Raw genomic sequence first — 12,500 nt, forward strand, 5'->3', positions numbered from 1 at the left:
TGCCTTGCGAGCAGAAGGAAAATTCAAACAGATTTCTGCAAGGAGACAAAATAAAATGCTTACAGTACCTGGTATTCCTAGGCAGTCTCACACTCAAGTACTAACCAGGCCCAACTCTGTTTAGCTTCTCAGATCAGACAGGATCAGGCATTGTCAGAGTGGTTTGGACGTAAACAACAGTCTGGAAATGTGCGCCTTGCCTTGCCTTGCCTTGCCTTGCCTTGCCTTGCCTTGCCTTGCCTTGCCTTGCCTTGCCTTGCCTTGCCTTGCCTTGCCTTGCCTTGCCTTGCCTTGCCTTGCCTTGCGCCCAGAAGGAAAATTCTTGCCTTGCGAGCAGAAGGAAAATTCAAACAGATTTCTGCAAGAAGACAAAATAAAATGCTTACAGTACCTGGTATTCCTAGGCAGTCTCCCACTCAAGTACTAACCAGGCCCAACTCTGTTTAGCTTCTGAGATCAGACGGGATCAGGCGTTGTCAGAGTGGTTTGGCCATAAGCAACAGTTAGTTGGAAATGTGCCGTTTTTCTTGCCTTGCCTTGCCTTGCGCCCAGAAGGAAAATTCTTGCCTTGCGAGCAGAAGGAAAATTCAAACAGATTTCTGCAAGAAGACAAAATAAAATGCTCACAGTACCTGGTATTCCTAGGCAGTCTCCCACTCAAGTACTAACCAGGCCCAACTCTGTTTAGCTTCTGAGATCAGACAGGATCAGGCGTTGTCAGAGTGGTTTGGCCATAAGCAACAGTTAGTTGGAAATGTGCCGTTTTTCTTGCCTTGCCTTGCGACCAGAAGGAAAATTCTTGCCTTGCGAGCAGAAGGAAAATTCAAACAGATTTCTGCAAGAAGACAAAATAAAATGCTTACAGTACCTGGTATTACTAGGCAGTCTCCCACTCAAGTACTAAACAGGCCCAACTCTGTTTAGTTTCTGAGATCTGACAGGATCAGGCGTTGTCAGAGTGGTTTGGCCGTAAGCAACAGCTTGTTGGAAATGTGCCATTTTTCTTGCCTTGCGATCAGAAGGAAAATTCTTGCCTTGCGACCAGAAGGAAAATTCAAACAGATTTCTGCAAGAAGACAAAATAAAATGCTTACAGTACCTGGTATTCCTAGGCAGTCTCCCACTCAAGTACTAACCAGGCCCAACTCTGTTTAGCTTCTGACATCAGACGGGATCAGGCGTTGTCAGAGTGGTTTGGCCATAAGCAACAGTTAGTTGGAAATGTGCCGTTTTTCTTGCCTTGCCTTGCGCCCAGAAGGAAAATTCTTGCCTTGCGAGCAGAAGGAAAATTCAAACAGATTTCTGCAAGGAGACAAAATAAAATGCTTACAGTACCTGGTATTCCTAGGCAGTCTCACACTCAAGTACTAACCAGGCCCAACTCTGTTTAGCTTCTCAGATCAGACAGGATCAGGCATTGTCAGAGTGGTTTGGACGTAAACAACAGTCTGGAAATGTGCGCCTTGCCTTGCCTTGCCTTGCCTTGCCTTGCCTTGCCTTGCCTTGCCTTGCCTTGCCTTGCCTTGCCTTGCCTTGCCTTGCCTTGCCTTGCCTTGCCTTGCCTTGCCTTGCCTTGCCTTGCCTTGCCTTGCGCCCAGAAGGAAAATTCTTGCCTTGCGAGCAGAAGGAAAATTCAAACAGATTTCTGCAAGAAGACAAAATAAAATGCTTACAGTACCTGGTATTCCTAGGCAGTCTCCCACTCAAGTACTAACCAGGCCCAACTCTGTTTAGCTTCTGAGATCAGACGGGATCAGGCGTTGTCAGAGTGGTTTGGCCATAAGCAACAGTTAGTTGGAAATGTGTCGTTTTTCTTGCCTTGCCTTGCCTTGCGCCCAGAAGGAAAATTCTTGCCTTGCGAGCAGAAGGAAAATTCAAACAGATTTCTGCTAGAAGACAAAATAAAATGCTTACAGTACCTGGTATTCCTAGGCAGTCTCCCACTCAAGTACTAACCAGGCCCAACTCTGTTTAGCTTCTGAGATCAGACGGGATCAGGCGTTGTCAGAGTGGTTTGGCCATAAGCAACAGTTAGTTGGAAATGTGCCGTTTTTCTTGCCTTGCCTTGCCTTGCGACCAGAAGGAAAATTCTTGCCTTGCGAGCAGAAGGAAAATTCAAACAGATTTCTGCAAGAAGACAAAATAAAATGCTTACAGTACCTGGTATTCCTAGGCAGTCTCCCACTCAAGTACTAACCAGGCCTAACTCTGTTTAGCTTCTGAGATCAGACGGGATCAGGCGTTGTCAGAGTGGTTTGGCCATAAGCAACAGTGAGTTGGAAATGTGCCGTTTTTCTTGCCTTGCCTTGCCTTGCGCCCAGAAGGAAAATTCTTGCCTTGCGAGCAGAAGGAAAATTCAAACAGATTTCTGCTAGAAGACAAAATAAAATGCTTACAGTACCTGGTATTCCTAGGCAGTCTCCCACTCAAGTACTATCCAGGCCCAACTCTGTTTAGCTTCTGAGATCAGACGGGATCAGGCGTTGTCAGAGTGGTTTGGCCATAAGCAGCAGTTAGTTGGAAATGTGCCGTTTTTCTTGCCTTGCCTTGCGACCAGAAGGAAAATTCTTGCCTTGCGAGCAGAAGGAAAATTCAAACAGATTTCTGCAAGAAGACAAAATAAAATGCTTACAGTACCTGGTATTACTAGGCAGTCTCCCACTCAAGTACTAAACAGGCCCAACTCTGTTTAGTTTCTGAGATCTGACAGGATCAGGCGTTGTCAGAGTGGTTTGGCCGTAAGCAACAGCTTGTTGGAAATGTGCCATTTTTCTTGCCTTGCGCCCAGAAGGAAAATTCTTGCCTTGCGACCAGAAGGAAAATTCAAACAGATTTCTGCTAGAAGACAAAATAAAATGCTTACAGTACCTGGTATTCCTAGGCATTCTCCCACTCAAGTACTAACCAGGCCCAACTCTGTTTAGCTTCTGAGATCAGACGGGATCAGGCGTTGTCAGAGTGGTTTGGCCATAAGCAACAGTTAGTTGGAAATGTGCCGTTTTTCTTGCCTTGCCTTGCCTTGCCTTGCGCCCAGAAGGAAAATTCTTGCCTTGCGAGCAGAAGGAAAATTCAAACAGATTTCTGCAAGAAGACAAAATAAAATGCTTACAGTACCTGGTATTCCTAGGCAGTCTCCCACTCAAGTACTAACCAGGCCCAACTCTGTTTAGCTTCTGAGATCAGACGGGATCAGGCGTTGTCAGAGTGGTTTGGCCATAAGCAACAGTTAGTTGGAAATGTGCCGTTTTTCTTGCCTTGCCTTGCCTTGCGCCCAGAAGGAAAATTCTTGCCTTGCGAGCAGAAGGAAAATTCAAACAGATTTCTGCTAGAAGACAAAATAAAATGCTTACAGTACCTGGTATTCCTATTCAGTCTCCCACTCAAGTACTAACCAGGCCCAACTCTGTTTAGTTTCTGAGATCAGACGGGATCAGGCGATGTCAGAGTGGTTTGGCCATAAGCAACAGTTAGTTGGAAATGTGCCGTTTTTCTTGCCTTGCCTTGCCTTGCGCCCAGAAGGAAAATTCTTGCCTTGCGAGCAGAAGGAAAATTCAAACAGATTTCTGCAAGAAGACAAAATAAAATGCTTACAGTACCTGGTATTCCTAGGCAGTCTCCCACTCAAGTACTAACCAGGCCCAACTCTGTTTAGCTTCTGAGATCAGACGGGATCAGGCGTTGTCAGAGTGGTTTGGCCATAAGCAACAGTTAGTTGGAAATGTGCCGTTTTTCTTGCCTTGCCTTGCGCCCAGAAGGAAAATTCTTGCCTTGCGAGCAGAAGGAAAATTCAAACAGATTTCTGCTAGAAGACAAAATAAAATGCTTACAGTACCTGGTATTCCTAGGCAGTCTCCCACTCAAGTACTAACCAGGCCCAACTCTGTTTAGCTTCTGAGATCAGACGGGATCAGGCGTTGTCAGAGTGGTTTGGCCATAAGCAACAGTTAGTTGGAAATGTGCCGTTTTTCTTGCCTTGCCTTGCGACCAGAAGGAAAATTCTTGCCTTGCGAGCAGAAGGAAAATTCAAACAGATTTCTGCAAGAAGACAAAATAAAATGCTTACAGTACCTGGTATTACTAGGCAGTCTCCCACTCAAGTACTAAACAGGCCCAACTCTGTTTAGCTTCTCAGATCAGACAGGATCAGGCATTGTCAGAGTGGTTTGGACATAAGCAATAGTCTGGAAATGTGCCGTTTTTCTTGCCTTGCCTTGCGATCAGAAGGAAAATTCTTGCCTTGCGACCAGAAGGAAAATTCAAACAGATTTCTGCAAGAAGACAAAATAAAATGCTTACAGTACCTGGTATTCCTAGGCAGTCTCCCACTCAAGTACTAACCAGGCCCAACTCTGTTTAGCTTCTGACATCAGACGGGATCAGGCGTTGTCAGAGTGGTTTGGCCATAAGCAACAGTTAGTTGGAAATGTGCCGTTTTTCTTGCCTTGCCTTGCCTTGCGCCCAGAAGGAAAATTCTTGCCTTGCGAGCAGAAGGAAAATTCAAACAGATTTCTGCTAGAAGACAAAATAAAATGCTTACAGTACCTGGTATTCCTAGGCAGTCTCCCACTCAAGTACTAACCAGGCCCAACTCTGTTTAGCTTCTGAGATCAGACGGGATCAGGCGTTGTCAGAGTGGTTTGGCCGTAAGCAACAGTTAGTTGGAAATGTGCCGTTTTTCTTGCCTTGCCTTGCGACCAGAAGGAAAATTCTTGCCTTGCGAGCAGAAGGAAAATTCAAACAGATTTCTGCAAGGAGACAAAATAAAATGCTTACAGTACCTGGTATTCCTAGGCAGTCTCACACTCAAGTACTAACCAGGCCCAACTCTGTTTAGCTTCTCAGATCAGACAGGATCAGGCATTGTCAGAGTGGTTTGGACGTAAACAACAGTCTGGAAATGTGTGCCTTGCCTTGCCTTGCCTTGCCTTGCCTTGCCTTGCCTTGCCTTGCGCCCAGAAGGAAAATTCTTGCCTTGCGAGCAGAAGGAAAATTCAAACAGATTTCTGCAAGAAGACAAAATAAAATGCTTACAGTACCTGGTATTCCTAGGCAGTCTCCCACTCAAGTACTAACCAGGCCCAACTCTGTTTAGCTTCTGAGATCAGACGGGATCAGGCGTTGTCAGAGTGGTTTGGCCATAAGCAACAGTTAGTTGGAAATGTGTCGTTTTTCTTGCCTTGCCTTGCCTTGCGCCCAGAAGGAAAATTCTTGCCTTGCGAGCAGAAGGAAAATTCAAACAGATTTCTGCTAGAAGACAAAATAAAATGCTTACAGTACCTGGTATTCCTAGGCAGTCTCCCACTCAAGTACTAACCAGGCCCAACTCTGTTTAGCTTCTGAGATCAGACGGGATCAGGCGTTGTCAGAGTGGTTTGGCCATAAGCAACAGTTAGCTGGAAATGTGCCGTTTTTCTTGCCTTGCCTTGCCTTGCGACCAGAAGGAAAATTCTTGCCTTGCGAGCAGAAGGAAAATTCAAACAGATTTCTGCAAGAAGACAAAATAAAATGCTTACAGTACCTGGTATTCCTAGGCAGTCTCCCACTCAAGTACTAACCAGGCCTAACTCTGTTTAGCTTCTGAGATCAGACGGGATCAGGCGTTGTCAGAGTGGTTTGGCCATAAGCAACAGTGAGTTGGAAATGTGCCGTTTTTCTTGCCTTGCCTTGCCTTGCGCCCAGAAGGAAAATTCTTGCCTTGCGAGCAGAAGGAAAATTCAAACAGATTTCTGCTAGAAGACAAAATAAAATGCTTACAGTACCTGGTATTCCTAGGCAGTCTCCCACTCAAGTACTATCCAGGCCCAACTCTGTTTAGCTTCTGAGATCAGACGGGATCAGGCGTTGTCAGAGTGGTTTGGCCATAAGCAGCAGTTAGTTGGAAATGTTCCGTTTTTCTTGCCTTGCCTTGCGACCAGAAGGAAAATTCTTGCCTTGCGAGCAGAAGGAAAATTCAAACAGATTTCTGCAAGAAGACAAAATAAAATGCTTACAGTACCTGGTATTACTAGGCAGTCTCCCACTCAAGTACTAAACAGGCCCAACTCTGTTTAGTTTCTGAGATCTGACAGGATCAGGCGTTGTCAGAGTGGTTTGGCCGTAAGCAACAGCTTGTTGGAAATGTGCCATTTTTCTTGCCTTGCGCCCAGAAGGAAAATTCTTGCCTTGCGACCAGAAGGAAAATTCAAACAGATTTCTGCTAGAAGACAAAATAAAATGCTTACAGTACCTGGTATTCCTAGGCAGTCTCCCACTCAAGTACTAACCAGGCCCAACTCTGTTTAGCTTCTGAGATCAGACGGGATCAGGCGTTGTCAGAGTGGTTTGGCCATAAGCAACAGTTAGTTGGAAATGTGCCGTTTTTCTTGCCTTGCCTTGCCTTGCCTTGCGCCCAGAAGGAAAATTCTTGCCTTGCGAGCAGAAGGAAAATTCAAACAGATTTCTGCAAGAAGACAAAATAAAATGCTTACAGTACCTGGTATTCCTAGGCAGTCTCCCACTCAAGTACTAACCAGGCCCAACTCTGTTTAGCTTCTGAGATCAGACGGGATCAGGCGTTGTCAGAGTGGTTTGGCCATAAGCAACAGTTAGTTGGAAATGTGCCGTTTTTCTTGCCTTGCCTTGCCTTGCGCCCAGAAGGAAAATTCTTGCCTTGCGAGCAGAAGGAAAATTCAAACAGATTTCTGCTAGAAGACAAAATAAAATGCTTACAGTACCTGGTATTCCTATTCAGTCTCCCACTCAAGTACTAACCAGGCCCAACTCTGTTTAGTTTCTGAGATCAGACGGGATCAGGCGATGTCAGAGTGGTTTGGCCATAAGCAACAGTTAGTTGGAAATGTGCCGTTTTTCTTGCCTTGCCTTGCCTTGCGCCCAGAAGGAAAATTCTTGCCTTGCGAGCAGAAGGAAAATTCAAACAGATTTCTGCAAGAAGACAAAATAAAATGCTTACAGTACCTGGTATTCCTAGGCAGTCTCCCACTCAAGTACTAACCAGGCCCAACTCTGTTTAGCTTCTGAGATCAGACGGGATCAGGCGTTGTCAGAGTGGTTTGGCCATAAGCAACAGTTAGTTGGAAATGTGCCGTTTTTCTTGCCTTGCCTTGCGCCCAGAAGGAAAATTCTTGCCTTGCGAGCAGAAGGAAAATTCAAACAGATTTCTGCTAGAAGACAAAATAAAATGCTTACAGTACCTGGTATTCCTAGGCAGTCTCCCACTCAAGTACTAACCAGGCCCAACTCTGTTTAGCTTCTGAGATCAGACGGGATCAGGCGTTGTCAGAGTGGTTTGGCCATAAGCAACAGTTAGTTGGAAATGTGCCGTTTTTCTTGCCTTGCCTTGCGACCAGAAGGAAAATTCTTGCCTTGCGAGCAGAAGGAAAATTCAAACAGATTTCTGCAAGAAGACAAAATAAAATGCTTACAGTACCTGGTATTACTAGGCAGTCTCCCACTCAAGTACTAAACAGGCCCAACTCTGTTTAGCTTCTCAGATCAGACAGGATCAGGCATTGTCAGAGTGGTTTGGACATAAGCAATAGTCTGGAAATGTGCCGTTTTTCTTGCCTTGCCTTGCGATCAGAAGGAAAATTCTTGCCTTGCGACCAGAAGGAAAATTCAAACAGATTTCTGCAAGAAGACAAAATAAAATGCTTACAGTACCTGGTATTCCTAGGCAGTCTCCCACTCAAGTACTAACCAGGCCCAACTCTGTTTAGCTTCTGACATCAGACGGGATCAGGCGTTGTCAGAGTGGTTTGGCCATAAGCAACAGTTAGTTGGAAATGTGCCGTTTTTCTTGCCTTGCCTTGCCTTGCGCCCAGAAGGAAAATTCTTGCCTTGCGAGCAGAAGGAAAATTCAAACAGATTTCTGCTAGAAGACAAAATAAAATGCTTACAGTACCTGGTATTCCTAGGCAGTCTCCCACTCAAGTACTAACCAGGCCCAACTCTGTTTAGCTTCTGAGATCAGACGGGATCAGGCGTTGTCAGAGTGGTTTGGCCGTAAGCAACAGTTAGTTGGAAATGTGCCGTTTTTCTTGCCTTGCCTTGCGACCAGAAGGAAAATTCTTGCCTTGCGAGCAGAAGGAAAATTCAAACAGATTTCTGCAAGGAGACAAAATAAAATGCTTACAGTACCTGGTATTCCTAGGCAGTCTCACACTCAAGTACTAACCAGGCCCAACTCTGTTTAGCTTCTCAGATCAGACAGGATCAGGCATTGTCAGAGTGGTTTGGACGTAAACAACAGTCTGGAAATGTGCGCCTTGCCTTGCCTTGCCTTGCCTTGCCTTGCCTTGCCTTGCCTTGCCTTGCCTTGCCTTGCCTTGCCTTGCCTTGCCTTGCCTTGCCTTGCCTTGCCTTGCGCCCAGAAGGAAAATTCTTGCCTTGCGAGCAGAAGGAAAATTCAAACAGATTTCTGCAAGAAGACAAAATAAAATGCTTACAGTACCTGGTATTCCTAGGCAGTCTCCCACTCAAGTACTAACCAGGCCCAACTCTGTTTAGCTTCTGAGATCAGACGGGATCAGGCGTTGTCAGAGTGGTTTGGCCATAAGCAACAGTTAGTTGGAAATGTGCCGTTTTTCTTGCCTTGCCTTGCCTTGCGCCCAGAAGGAAAATTCTTGCCTTGCGAGCAGAAGGAAAATTCAAACAGATTTCTGCTAGAAGACAAAATAAAATGCTTACAGTACCTGGTATTCCTATTCAGTCTCCCACTCAAGTACTAACCAGGCCCAACTCTGTTTAGTTTCTGAGATCAGACGGGATCAGGCGATGTCAGAGTGGTTTGGCCATAAGCAACAGTTAGTTGGAAATGTGCCGTTTTTCTTGCCTTGCCTTGCCTTGCGCCCAGAAGGAAAATTCTTGCCTTGCGAGCAGAAGGAAAATTCAAACAGATTTCTGCAAGAAGACAAAATAAAATGCTTACAGTACCTGGTATTCCTAGGCAGTCTCCCACTCAAGTACTAACCAGGCCCAACTCTGTTTAGCTTCTGAGATCAGACGGGATCAGGCGTTGTCAGAGTGGTTTGGCCATAAGCAACAGTTAGTTGGAAATGTGCCGATTTTCTTGCCTTGCCTTGCGCCCAGAAGGAAAATTCTTGCCTTGCGAGCAGAAGGAAAATTCAAACAGATTTCTGCTAGAAGACAAAATAAAATGCTTACAGTACCTGGTATTCCTAGGCAGTCTCCCACTCAAGTACTAACCAGGCCCAACTCTGTTTAGCTTCTGAGATCAGACGGGATCAGGCGTTGTCAGAGTGGTTTGGCCATAAGCAACAGTTAGTTGGAAATGTGCCGTTTTTCTTGCCTTGCCTTGCGACCAGAAGGAAAATTCTTGCCTTGCGAGCAGAAGGAAAATTCAAACAGATTTCTGCAAGAAGACAAAATAAAATGCTTACAGTACCTGGTATTACTAGGCAGTCTCCCACTCAAGTACTAAACAGGCCCAACTCTGTTTAGCTTCTCAGATCAGACAGGATCAGGCATTGTCAGAGTGGTTTGGACATAAGCAATAGTCTGGAAATGTGCCGTTTTTCTTGCCTTGCCTTGCGATCAGAAGGAAAATTCTTGCCTTGCGACCAGAAGGAAAATTCAAACAGATTTCTGCAAGAAGACAAAATAAAATGCTTACAGTACCTGGTATTCCTAGGCAGTCTCCCACTCAAGTACTAACCAGGCCCAACTCTGTTTAGCTTCTGACATCAGACGGGATCAGGCGTTGTCAGAGTGGTTTGGCCATAAGCAACAGTTAGTTGGAAATGTGCCGTTTTTCTTGCCTTGCCTTGCCTTGCGCCCAGAAGGAAAATTCTTGCCTTGCGAGCAGAAGGAAAATTCAAACAGATTTCTGCTAGAAGACAAAATAAAATGCTTACAGTACCTGGTATTCCTAGGCAGTCTCCCACTCAAGTACTAACCAGGCCCAACTCTGTTTAGCTTCTGAGATCAGACGGGATCAGGCGTTGTCAGAGTGGTTTGGCCGTAAGCAACAGTTAGTTGGAAATGTGCCGTTTTTCTTGCCTTGCCTTGCGACCAGAAGGAAAATTCTTGCCTTGCGAGCAGAAGGAAAATTCAAACAGATTTCTGCAAGGAGACAAAATAAAATGCTTACAGTACCTGGTATTCCTAGGCAGTCTCACACTCAAGTACTAACCAGGCCCAACTCTGTTTAGCTTCTCAGATCAGACAGGATCAGGCATTGTCAGAGTGGTTTGGACGTAAACAACAGTCTGGAAATGTGCGCCTTGCCTTGCCTTGCCTTGCCTTGCCTTGCCTTGCCTTGCCTTGCCTTGCCTTGCCTTGCCTTGCCTTGCCTTGCCTTGCCTTGCCTTGCCTTGCCTTGCCTTGCCTTGCCTTGCCTTGCCTTGCCTTGCGCCCAGAAGGAAAATTCTTGCCTTGCGAGCAGAAGGAAAATTCAAACAGATTTCTGCAAGAAGACAAAATAAAATGCTTACAGTACCTGGTATTCCTAGGCAGTCTCCCACTCAAGTACTAACCAGGCCCAACTCTGTTTAGCTTCTGAGATCAGACGGGATCAGGCGTTGTCAGAGTGGTTTGGCCATAAGCAACAGTTAGTTGGAAATGTGTCGTTTTTCTTGCCTTGCCTTGCCTTGCGCCCAGAAGGAAAATTCTTGCCTTGCGAGCAGAAGGAAAATTCAAACAGATTTCTGCTAGAAGACAAAATAAAATGCTTACAGTACCTGGTATTCCTAGGCAGTCTCCCACTCAAGTACTAACCAGGCCCAACTCTGTTTAGCTTCTGAGATCAGACGGGATCAGGCGTTGTCAGAGTGGTTTGGCCATAAGCAACAGTTAGTTGGAAATGTGCCGTTTTTCTTGCCTTGCCTTGCCTTGCGACCAGAAGGAAAATTCTTGCCTTGCGAGCAGAAGGAAAATTCAAACAGATTTCTGCAAGAAGACAAAATAAAATGCTTACAGTACCTGGTATTCCTAGGCAGTCTCCCACTCAAGTACTAACCAGGCCTAACTCTGTTTAGCTTCTGAGATCAGACGGGATCAAGCGTTGTCAGAGTGGTTTGGCCATAAGCAACAGTGAGTTGGAAATGTGCCGTTTTTCTTGCCTTGCCTTGCCTTGCGCCCAGAAGGAAAATTCTTGCCTTGCGAGCAGAAGGAAAATTCAAACAGATTTCTGCTAGAAGACAAAATAAAATGCTTACAGTACCTGGTATTCCTAGGCAGTCTCCCACTCAAGTACTATCCAGGCCCAACTCTGTTTAGCTTCTGAGATCAGACGGGATCAGGCGTTGTCAGAGTGGTTTGGCCATAAGCAGCAGTTAGTTGGAAATGTGCCGTTTTTCTTGCCTTGCCTTGCGACCAGAAGGAAAATTCTTGCCTTGCGAGCAGAAGGAAAATTCAAACAGATTTCTGCAAGAAGACAAAATAAAATGCTTACAGTACCTGGTATTACTAGGCAGTCTCCCACTCAAGTACTAAACAGGCCCAACTCTGTTTAGTTTCTGAGATCTGACAGGATCAGGCGTTGTCAGAGTGGTTTGGCCGTAAGCAACAGCTTGTTGGAAATGTGCCATTTTTCTTGCCTTGCGCCCAGAAGGAAAATTCTTGCCTTGCGACCAGAAGGAAAATTCAAACAGATTTCTGCTAGAAGACAAAATAAAATGCTTACAGTACCTGGTATTCCTAGGCAGTCTCCCACTCAAGTACTAACCAGGCCCAACTCTGTTTAGCTTCTGAGATCAGACGGGATCAGGCGTTGTCAGAGTGGTTTGGCCATAAGCAACAGTTAGTTGGAAATGTGCCGTTTTTCTTGCCTTGCCTTGCCTTGCCTTGCGCCCAGAAGGAAAATTCTTGCCTTGCGAGCAGAAGGAAAATTCAAACAGATTTCTGCAAGAAGACAAAATAAAATGCTTACAGTACCTGGTATTCCTAGGCAGTCTCCCACTCAAGTACTAACCAGGCCCAACTCTGTTTAGCTTCTGAGATCAGACGGGATCAGGCGTTGTCAGAGTGGTTTGGCCATAAGCAACAGTTAGTTGGAAATGTGCCGTTTTTCTTGCCTTGCCTTGCCTTGCGCCCAGAAGGAAAATTCTTGCCTTGCGAGCAGAAGGAAAATTCAAACAGATTTCTGCTAGAAGACAAAATAAAATGCTTACAGTACCTGGTATTCCTATTCAGTCTCCCACTCAAGTACTAACCAGGCCCAACTCTGTTTAGTTTCTGAGATCAGACGGGATCAGGCGATGTCAGAGTGGTTTGGCCATAAGCAACAGTTAGTTGGAAATGTGCCGTTTTTCTTGCCTTGCCTTGCCTTGCGCCCAGAAGGAAAATTCTTGCCTTGCGAGCAGAAGGAAAATTCAAACAGATTTCTGCAAGAAGACAAAATAAAATGCTTACAGTACCTGGTATTCCTAGGCAGTCTCCCACTCAAGTACTAACCAGGCCCAACTCTGTTTAGCTTCTGAGATCAGACGGGATCAGGCGTTGTCAGAGTGGTTTGGCCATAAGCAACAGTTAGTTGGAAATGT

The 12,500-nt window shown here is 45.5% G+C and overlaps 26 non-coding genes and 25 pseudogenes across 26 annotated transcripts; all 51 read right to left on the reverse strand.

The window, feature by feature from the left end:
* Nucleotides 1-56: 56 nt before the first annotated feature.
* LOC132880695 (5S ribosomal RNA) lies at nt 57-175 on the reverse strand (annotated as a pseudogene).
* A 204-nt stretch (nt 176-379) lies between these two features.
* Nucleotides 380-498, reverse strand: LOC132877285 (5S ribosomal RNA). Its single transcript, XR_009652966.1, has one exon. It is a non-coding gene; the product is annotated as a 5S ribosomal RNA (ribosomal RNA).
* Nucleotides 499-620: 122 nt separating this feature from the next.
* On the reverse strand, nt 621-739 carry LOC132878625 (5S ribosomal RNA; annotated as a pseudogene).
* Nucleotides 740-856: 117 nt separating this feature from the next.
* On the reverse strand, nt 857-975 carry LOC132879746 (5S ribosomal RNA; annotated as a pseudogene).
* A 112-nt stretch (nt 976-1,087) lies between these two features.
* LOC132878460 (5S ribosomal RNA) lies at nt 1,088-1,206 on the reverse strand (annotated as a pseudogene).
* Nucleotides 1,207-1,323: 117 nt separating this feature from the next.
* On the reverse strand, nt 1,324-1,442 carry LOC132880697 (5S ribosomal RNA; annotated as a pseudogene).
* Nucleotides 1,443-1,666: 224 nt separating this feature from the next.
* LOC132877286 (5S ribosomal RNA) lies at nt 1,667-1,785 on the reverse strand. The gene has a single exon (XR_009652967.1). It is a non-coding gene; the product is annotated as a 5S ribosomal RNA (ribosomal RNA).
* A 122-nt stretch (nt 1,786-1,907) lies between these two features.
* On the reverse strand, nt 1,908-2,026 carry LOC132877287 (5S ribosomal RNA). The gene has a single exon (XR_009652969.1). It is a non-coding gene; the product is annotated as a 5S ribosomal RNA (ribosomal RNA).
* A 122-nt stretch (nt 2,027-2,148) lies between these two features.
* LOC132878258 (5S ribosomal RNA) lies at nt 2,149-2,267 on the reverse strand (annotated as a pseudogene).
* A 122-nt stretch (nt 2,268-2,389) lies between these two features.
* LOC132877839 (5S ribosomal RNA) lies at nt 2,390-2,508 on the reverse strand. The gene has a single exon (XR_009653503.1). It is a non-coding gene; the product is annotated as a 5S ribosomal RNA (ribosomal RNA).
* Nucleotides 2,509-2,625: 117 nt separating this feature from the next.
* LOC132879747 (5S ribosomal RNA) lies at nt 2,626-2,744 on the reverse strand (annotated as a pseudogene).
* A 112-nt stretch (nt 2,745-2,856) lies between these two features.
* Nucleotides 2,857-2,975, reverse strand: LOC132878608 (5S ribosomal RNA; annotated as a pseudogene).
* A 127-nt stretch (nt 2,976-3,102) lies between these two features.
* Nucleotides 3,103-3,221, reverse strand: LOC132877288 (5S ribosomal RNA). The gene has a single exon (XR_009652970.1). It is a non-coding gene; the product is annotated as a 5S ribosomal RNA (ribosomal RNA).
* Nucleotides 3,222-3,343: 122 nt separating this feature from the next.
* On the reverse strand, nt 3,344-3,462 carry LOC132879471 (5S ribosomal RNA; annotated as a pseudogene).
* Nucleotides 3,463-3,584: 122 nt separating this feature from the next.
* LOC132877289 (5S ribosomal RNA) lies at nt 3,585-3,703 on the reverse strand. Its single transcript, XR_009652971.1, has one exon. It is a non-coding gene; the product is annotated as a 5S ribosomal RNA (ribosomal RNA).
* Nucleotides 3,704-3,820: 117 nt separating this feature from the next.
* LOC132877290 (5S ribosomal RNA) lies at nt 3,821-3,939 on the reverse strand. The gene has a single exon (XR_009652972.1). It is a non-coding gene; the product is annotated as a 5S ribosomal RNA (ribosomal RNA).
* A 117-nt stretch (nt 3,940-4,056) lies between these two features.
* Nucleotides 4,057-4,175, reverse strand: LOC132881302 (5S ribosomal RNA; annotated as a pseudogene).
* Nucleotides 4,176-4,289: 114 nt separating this feature from the next.
* LOC132878461 (5S ribosomal RNA) lies at nt 4,290-4,408 on the reverse strand (annotated as a pseudogene).
* A 122-nt stretch (nt 4,409-4,530) lies between these two features.
* Nucleotides 4,531-4,649, reverse strand: LOC132876233 (5S ribosomal RNA). The gene has a single exon (XR_009651960.1). It is a non-coding gene; the product is annotated as a 5S ribosomal RNA (ribosomal RNA).
* Nucleotides 4,650-4,766: 117 nt separating this feature from the next.
* Nucleotides 4,767-4,885, reverse strand: LOC132880698 (5S ribosomal RNA; annotated as a pseudogene).
* Nucleotides 4,886-5,024: 139 nt separating this feature from the next.
* On the reverse strand, nt 5,025-5,143 carry LOC132877291 (5S ribosomal RNA). The gene has a single exon (XR_009652973.1). It is a non-coding gene; the product is annotated as a 5S ribosomal RNA (ribosomal RNA).
* Nucleotides 5,144-5,265: 122 nt separating this feature from the next.
* On the reverse strand, nt 5,266-5,384 carry LOC132877293 (5S ribosomal RNA). Its single transcript, XR_009652975.1, has one exon. It is a non-coding gene; the product is annotated as a 5S ribosomal RNA (ribosomal RNA).
* A 122-nt stretch (nt 5,385-5,506) lies between these two features.
* On the reverse strand, nt 5,507-5,625 carry LOC132878259 (5S ribosomal RNA; annotated as a pseudogene).
* Nucleotides 5,626-5,747: 122 nt separating this feature from the next.
* On the reverse strand, nt 5,748-5,866 carry LOC132877840 (5S ribosomal RNA). Its single transcript, XR_009653504.1, has one exon. It is a non-coding gene; the product is annotated as a 5S ribosomal RNA (ribosomal RNA).
* Nucleotides 5,867-5,983: 117 nt separating this feature from the next.
* Nucleotides 5,984-6,102, reverse strand: LOC132879748 (5S ribosomal RNA; annotated as a pseudogene).
* A 112-nt stretch (nt 6,103-6,214) lies between these two features.
* Nucleotides 6,215-6,333, reverse strand: LOC132877294 (5S ribosomal RNA). Its single transcript, XR_009652976.1, has one exon. It is a non-coding gene; the product is annotated as a 5S ribosomal RNA (ribosomal RNA).
* Nucleotides 6,334-6,460: 127 nt separating this feature from the next.
* LOC132877295 (5S ribosomal RNA) lies at nt 6,461-6,579 on the reverse strand. Its single transcript, XR_009652977.1, has one exon. It is a non-coding gene; the product is annotated as a 5S ribosomal RNA (ribosomal RNA).
* Nucleotides 6,580-6,701: 122 nt separating this feature from the next.
* Nucleotides 6,702-6,820, reverse strand: LOC132879472 (5S ribosomal RNA; annotated as a pseudogene).
* Nucleotides 6,821-6,942: 122 nt separating this feature from the next.
* Nucleotides 6,943-7,061, reverse strand: LOC132877297 (5S ribosomal RNA). Its single transcript, XR_009652979.1, has one exon. It is a non-coding gene; the product is annotated as a 5S ribosomal RNA (ribosomal RNA).
* A 117-nt stretch (nt 7,062-7,178) lies between these two features.
* On the reverse strand, nt 7,179-7,297 carry LOC132877299 (5S ribosomal RNA). The gene has a single exon (XR_009652980.1). It is a non-coding gene; the product is annotated as a 5S ribosomal RNA (ribosomal RNA).
* A 117-nt stretch (nt 7,298-7,414) lies between these two features.
* On the reverse strand, nt 7,415-7,533 carry LOC132881303 (5S ribosomal RNA; annotated as a pseudogene).
* A 114-nt stretch (nt 7,534-7,647) lies between these two features.
* Nucleotides 7,648-7,766, reverse strand: LOC132878463 (5S ribosomal RNA; annotated as a pseudogene).
* Nucleotides 7,767-7,888: 122 nt separating this feature from the next.
* Nucleotides 7,889-8,007, reverse strand: LOC132876234 (5S ribosomal RNA). The gene has a single exon (XR_009651961.1). It is a non-coding gene; the product is annotated as a 5S ribosomal RNA (ribosomal RNA).
* A 117-nt stretch (nt 8,008-8,124) lies between these two features.
* Nucleotides 8,125-8,243, reverse strand: LOC132880699 (5S ribosomal RNA; annotated as a pseudogene).
* Nucleotides 8,244-8,437: 194 nt separating this feature from the next.
* LOC132877300 (5S ribosomal RNA) lies at nt 8,438-8,556 on the reverse strand. The gene has a single exon (XR_009652981.1). It is a non-coding gene; the product is annotated as a 5S ribosomal RNA (ribosomal RNA).
* Nucleotides 8,557-8,678: 122 nt separating this feature from the next.
* LOC132879473 (5S ribosomal RNA) lies at nt 8,679-8,797 on the reverse strand (annotated as a pseudogene).
* A 122-nt stretch (nt 8,798-8,919) lies between these two features.
* LOC132877301 (5S ribosomal RNA) lies at nt 8,920-9,038 on the reverse strand. The gene has a single exon (XR_009652982.1). It is a non-coding gene; the product is annotated as a 5S ribosomal RNA (ribosomal RNA).
* Nucleotides 9,039-9,155: 117 nt separating this feature from the next.
* Nucleotides 9,156-9,274, reverse strand: LOC132877302 (5S ribosomal RNA). Its single transcript, XR_009652983.1, has one exon. It is a non-coding gene; the product is annotated as a 5S ribosomal RNA (ribosomal RNA).
* Nucleotides 9,275-9,391: 117 nt separating this feature from the next.
* Nucleotides 9,392-9,510, reverse strand: LOC132881304 (5S ribosomal RNA; annotated as a pseudogene).
* A 114-nt stretch (nt 9,511-9,624) lies between these two features.
* Nucleotides 9,625-9,743, reverse strand: LOC132878464 (5S ribosomal RNA; annotated as a pseudogene).
* Nucleotides 9,744-9,865: 122 nt separating this feature from the next.
* LOC132876235 (5S ribosomal RNA) lies at nt 9,866-9,984 on the reverse strand. The gene has a single exon (XR_009651962.1). It is a non-coding gene; the product is annotated as a 5S ribosomal RNA (ribosomal RNA).
* Nucleotides 9,985-10,101: 117 nt separating this feature from the next.
* LOC132880700 (5S ribosomal RNA) lies at nt 10,102-10,220 on the reverse strand (annotated as a pseudogene).
* A 224-nt stretch (nt 10,221-10,444) lies between these two features.
* On the reverse strand, nt 10,445-10,563 carry LOC132877303 (5S ribosomal RNA). The gene has a single exon (XR_009652984.1). It is a non-coding gene; the product is annotated as a 5S ribosomal RNA (ribosomal RNA).
* A 122-nt stretch (nt 10,564-10,685) lies between these two features.
* LOC132877304 (5S ribosomal RNA) lies at nt 10,686-10,804 on the reverse strand. Its single transcript, XR_009652985.1, has one exon. It is a non-coding gene; the product is annotated as a 5S ribosomal RNA (ribosomal RNA).
* A 122-nt stretch (nt 10,805-10,926) lies between these two features.
* On the reverse strand, nt 10,927-11,045 carry LOC132878671 (5S ribosomal RNA; annotated as a pseudogene).
* A 122-nt stretch (nt 11,046-11,167) lies between these two features.
* LOC132877842 (5S ribosomal RNA) lies at nt 11,168-11,286 on the reverse strand. The gene has a single exon (XR_009653506.1). It is a non-coding gene; the product is annotated as a 5S ribosomal RNA (ribosomal RNA).
* A 117-nt stretch (nt 11,287-11,403) lies between these two features.
* LOC132879749 (5S ribosomal RNA) lies at nt 11,404-11,522 on the reverse strand (annotated as a pseudogene).
* Nucleotides 11,523-11,634: 112 nt separating this feature from the next.
* Nucleotides 11,635-11,753, reverse strand: LOC132877305 (5S ribosomal RNA). The gene has a single exon (XR_009652986.1). It is a non-coding gene; the product is annotated as a 5S ribosomal RNA (ribosomal RNA).
* Nucleotides 11,754-11,880: 127 nt separating this feature from the next.
* Nucleotides 11,881-11,999, reverse strand: LOC132877306 (5S ribosomal RNA). The gene has a single exon (XR_009652987.1). It is a non-coding gene; the product is annotated as a 5S ribosomal RNA (ribosomal RNA).
* A 122-nt stretch (nt 12,000-12,121) lies between these two features.
* LOC132879474 (5S ribosomal RNA) lies at nt 12,122-12,240 on the reverse strand (annotated as a pseudogene).
* Nucleotides 12,241-12,362: 122 nt separating this feature from the next.
* Nucleotides 12,363-12,481, reverse strand: LOC132877307 (5S ribosomal RNA). The gene has a single exon (XR_009652988.1). It is a non-coding gene; the product is annotated as a 5S ribosomal RNA (ribosomal RNA).
* Between the last annotated feature and the right edge of the window lie 19 nt (nt 12,482-12,500).

This window comes from Neoarius graeffei, assembly GCF_027579695.1.
Source record: "Neoarius graeffei isolate fNeoGra1 chromosome 18 unlocalized genomic scaffold, fNeoGra1.pri SUPER_18_unloc_1, whole genome shotgun sequence".
NCBI classification, from domain to species: Eukaryota; Metazoa; Chordata; class Actinopteri; order Siluriformes; family Ariidae; genus Neoarius; species Neoarius graeffei.